The following is a 5213-nucleotide window of genomic DNA, read 5'->3' as shown; positions in this document are numbered from 1 at the left end:
CTTGGTAAGCTTTATTTCTTTGGAAAGGTGAGAAAGGAAATATGTGTGCTGGCTGATTCCATTTCAGTATGGCAGAGAGAACAATTGTCCTTGGTGGGGTTTTAGAGTGAACAAAAGCAACCCTAACCAGTCTATAACTGGATTTGGTTTGGAAATCATGTTTATTCACTCTGTACTGCCTCTCTAGGAAGAAGGCTTGTAAGGAGTACTTTTCACTCTCTCCCTGACTGTTGTCCAGGTTTGAGCCATTGGCCATTATCTCAAACTTTGCTTTTTTTCTAATAGTATATAACTAACTACACGACCTAAGTGCAGGTTTGTAACTGCATTTGACATTTCAGTAGATGGGCACACTACTAATGGGGGTCCAGACTAGCAGAGCAGCAAAGCTCTGGATATTTATTATTAAAAATACAGGTATTTTGCTCCAATTTGGATTGTGACTAGCAGGGGAGGGAATGAAGAGTGTATCTTCCTTGTAACCTCCTTACAAATTATAGCTACAGGGAAACTTTTTTCAACATAGCCTGTAGTCATTTTCCTAATTAACTGCTGCAGAAGAGCGGTTATTTCTATTACACTGTGCCTGTCCTCCCCGATCTACAATGACACTATATGGCTCTGGCATTTAAGCTCCTGCATGTTTGAGGAGTTTCTCCTTCCTATGCCCACATGTCACATTTGGAGAACAGCAACATGAAGAAAGTTACAGCAAAGTATACTTGTGGGTGATAAGTAATCTAACTTCTCATTTTAGGCCATGCAGCGCCTTTCCTATCTATAAATAGTTAAAATTGTGCAGGGCACATAAAGGCGTTATGTAAATAATGTTACCCAATTTTATTTATAAACAAACTAACCACTTTCACTTCTATCATTTCACCTGTACCTCACTTATTGATGCAAATTAAATGCTAGTAGCAAATGGGTCATGCTTTGGGTAATGTTCTTTAAACAATGTGAAGTAGCTGCTTGGTTGAGGTGTAATCCGAGGACAACTGCTCTAATGTTATTCTCCCAGTTTCCCACATGTACCCCACTGTTCACTATCAAAATTAACAAATCATTCTAACCTGTTAAGAGACCGATGCCCTAGATGATGATGAAACCCCATGTGGGAAGGTACTAACACATTAAGTGACATGGCAATCTTATGCTCAGAACTCTAGGGACTCTAACAAAGTCTAATAACCCCTTTAGTAGTTAGTATTGCTTCAGAACAGGGAAGATGTACGACAAAGTTGCATGTAAAACTTCCAGTCATTGACATTTTTATGGACAGGATAATTATTACAGAATTGTTATTACAGTTAATTATTACAATTATTTTATTATACGGTTATATATTACTACAGTTATTACAGAATTACCTTTTCCCTAAAGGTTGCCAGAAGCAATGGGAAAACCTTGTCCTTTACTATAAAGGAAAACAAAATGAAACCTGAAACGTGAAATGGAGAAGTTGGAGGAAAAATTGTACAAATTCAGGGAGACGTGTGATTCCTCTTTCTCCTCCTTTCACATACATCTCGTTTTCTGCAAAAGTTTGCCAATCGGTGGTTCTGCTTTCAGTTCTCCCCAAGTTACTCTACAAAAAAGGCTTTTTTTTTTTTTTTTTTTTGAAAGAAACCTAAATATATATCCACTGAGGGAGGAGATATGCACCTGCAGTTTTGCTGTAGTGTACAGCATTGGTGAGGTTTGTTCTAAAAGGCTGACCTGTCCTCTTACGCATGGTGGTTCTTAAAAGCAGTCCCCCTGTCACTTTAGTTTTATTAGTCACCTAGTGAAAACTAAATGTCCTGTGATTAGTGCTCCACAAGGAAACACCACCACCTGTGACCTGTCCAGTCGGCTTTACCTGTGAAGGCAGAAGCAAAGCATTCCTGCAGGAGTTAGCAGTGACATGTATGGTAAAAAGCACTCTCAGGAGGCTTCAAAAATGCTTGTTGCAAGGAGGGAGGATGGATGTGGTTTTTTGAGGAACTTGCACACAACCAGCTCTGATGGATCAGAGTTGAGTGGTTTTGTCCTGCGTGTGGTACTCCAAACATAAAACTTTGGTGGCCTTACAATTGTTAGTTGAATTAGTCTCTCTGCACTGTCAAATGATATAGGATTGTTTGTCCAAGAGTACTTGATTTCTGTACAAAAGTAAAACTCTTGCCCTAAATATGCAGAAGTAAATGAATGGGGATAAAATAATTGCATGGAGACCAACCTTATAATATAAGGGCCTGCAATTTAAAGCTCTGCTCCAAATGATGACTTAAGCATGTGGTTTTGTTTAAATACTTGAACTGCCCCACTGAGTCCACTTACACTACTTTTATGCTTTATGTGCACAGTTACATCTTTCCACAGAGCAGAGATCTGGAGCAAAGCACAGATACATCTCCAAGATTTGGTGTAGTATTTTTCTCACATGCTTAAGCCCAAATTTTCATGGCCTAGATTTCACACAAGTTCTTGAGTATTGTCTGTTTACCATCTTAAGACTTTTGTGATACCTAGCTAACAGAAATCATTCAGCAGGATGTTTTAAACAGGCTCTGCTCAGAAGCAAAGTGGGCTGCAGCCAGATGCCCACGCAGGTGCTCTCTCACTCCCCTCAACAGCACAGTGTGAGAAAACAGGATGAAAAAGCCCATGGGTCAAAATAAAGATGGGGAGATCACTTAACAATTACCATCATGGGAAACAGACTTGATTTAGGAAAATAAGTTAACTTATTGGAAATAAAAATAGATCTGGGTACCGAGAAACAAAGACAATTAACACACCTTTCCTTCCCACCCCTTTATCCCAGGCTAAACTTCACTTCTTCATTCCCAACTTCTCTACCTCTTCCCTGCTCCCTGAGCTCCAGTTACAAGCGGTATGTCTCAACATTTCCATATATTTAAGACTGGTGAGATTCTGAAATTCAGTTGGCAGTTGTTTTTATTACACTAAATTGAAGAAAAAATAAGCTTTGTTTGTAATATGCTTTGCTATGTTATGCAGTGTATTACATTGGCAATTTGTTAGAATCAAATATTAATACTCATTTTCCATTACCTTCTAAACAGCAGCATTTTCTGAAGTTAATAATAGCTTTCTCAAAGCTCCCACTATTTGACAGCAATACATTTTTCACATTCTCAGCTGATGTAAACTGATATTGGTGAATGAAGACTTGGACATGAGCCTGCAATGCGTGCTTGCAGCCCAGATAGCCCGTTGTATCTAGGGCTGTGTAACAAGAACCGTGGCCAGCAGGTGGAGGGAGGTGATTCTCCCAGTCTGATCCACTCCGTTACGCCTCACCTGGAGTACTGTGTTCAGCTCTGGGGTCCCCAGAGAGAAGACACAGTCCAAAAGAGGGCCTCTCATTTGGGAAGGCTGGATCACCTCTACTGTGAAGGAAGGCTGAGAGAGCTGGACTTGTTCAGCCTGTAGAAGGCTCCAGGGAGACCTTATAGCAGCCTTCCAGCACCTTAAGAGGACCTACACGGAAGGTGGAGAGGGACTTTTCACAAGGGCAGGTAGGGACAGGACAAGGGGGAATGGCTTTAAACTGATGGAGGGTAGATTGAGATTAGACATTAAGAAGAAATTCTTTATTGTGAGTGGTGGTTAGACACTGGAACTGGTTGCCCAGGGAAGCTGTGGCTGCCCCATCCCTGGAAGTGGTCAAGGTCAGGTTGGATGGGGCTTGAAGCAACCTGGTCCAAACCCCATGGCAGGGGATTGGAGCTAGATGAGCTTTAAGGTCTCTTCCAACCCAAACCATTCTGTGATTCTATGATTATATTTTCAAATGATGCACTTCTCTGACTTTGAAAAGTCACTAACAAATAACAGAGTAGTCCATTTTCAACTGTGTAATAATGATTAGCTACCAGGAAAAAAAAATTAACCTGAGGCAAAACATATTTCATAAGAAAACAGCCACATATGCCACCTTAATCTATTTATCTGCTGAAAAAAATGTGAATAAACTTATACATCAATTGTTTTTCGCTACAAGTATATATCATTTATTATCATTTTAGCCTTGGGTGTATCTTGTAAAACAACCTTTAAATTGCTATCCCTGCTAGTGATCTTTAAGCCTGGATAAAAGCAGGACACACTTACTTTGCTTCCACAGCATCCATATTGTCGTTATTTTTACATTCGCAACAGTAAAAAGTTTCATGAGTTTCTTTTTGAAGTTGTGCTAGAGATCAATTATTTGTGAACATCCACCATGAGCAAGTGAGAAACAGCATAAGCTGTAATAAACTGTTAGTAATTATTCATTCTACTAATTTCAAACCCCATGAAACTTATGTTTAAATAGTGTTTTTAAATATCATACCTTTATTTATCTATAGAACATTTTCACTGGAGTCATCATGATGCATGCAGGAAATTGGCCAGTTAAACTCTATAAAGATCACTTACATTGTATTTTGCCTTGCAAATATTTGCTCTGTGTTTTCTCCCATCAGTGTATTCCCTTCAACTGGTACTTAGCCTATGGTAGATAGGTGGGATAAGACCATATTTAAATATCAAAAGATTATGTATACAATCTACTGTTTCTTTAGAATAGACCAGAGCTATTCAGGGAATATATATCAAACATAACTTTCTGTGCTTCAATATAAAACTTGTAAGAAATAGAAAAGGTCTTTTTGTTTTTAATTTTTACACTTTGCACTGGGAATTGATCTTGGAGAAGGGAGCGGGAGGAAATGCTACAATCTGAAATCAAAGACAGCCCAGCTCTTGTCTCAGGAGGTAGCTATACTTCTCGCACTTATGCATATTCTTTAAGTTCCAATTACAGCCTCAGTGAAGAGAGAGTCTCTCCAGTTTTTCAGATGTTTTCTACTTCAGCTCTCCACTCCAGCTGCCATCCTGGCCCCAGCGCTATCTGAAGTGAACCAAGAGCCACTTCTCCCTTGACTTTAGCATGTAGCTCTCAAACCTGCCTTGTGTAGTCTCCTCAGCAGCCTGTAATGTATCACCAACATGATGCAGTAAAGCTCCTGTGAAGCGCTGCTCCTCCTCCACTTACACCCTGCACAGGCTGAATGGAAATTTCCGAAGAGATGCTGACGGTCTCTCCCTAAAACTTTGGAAGCCCGTTAGGCAGCGGCAGGCGTTAGCCGTGACTCAGTGCTCCCACCTGACCCGAGGCACTCGGTGAGCACCCGCACCCATGGGTGCTACGCCCCTCG

This window comes from Strigops habroptila, chromosome 2 (genome assembly GCF_004027225.2).
Source record: "Strigops habroptila isolate Jane chromosome 2, bStrHab1.2.pri, whole genome shotgun sequence".
Taxonomy (NCBI): Eukaryota; Metazoa; Chordata; class Aves; order Psittaciformes; family Psittacidae; genus Strigops; species Strigops habroptila.
This window is presented reverse-complemented; position numbering follows the sequence as displayed.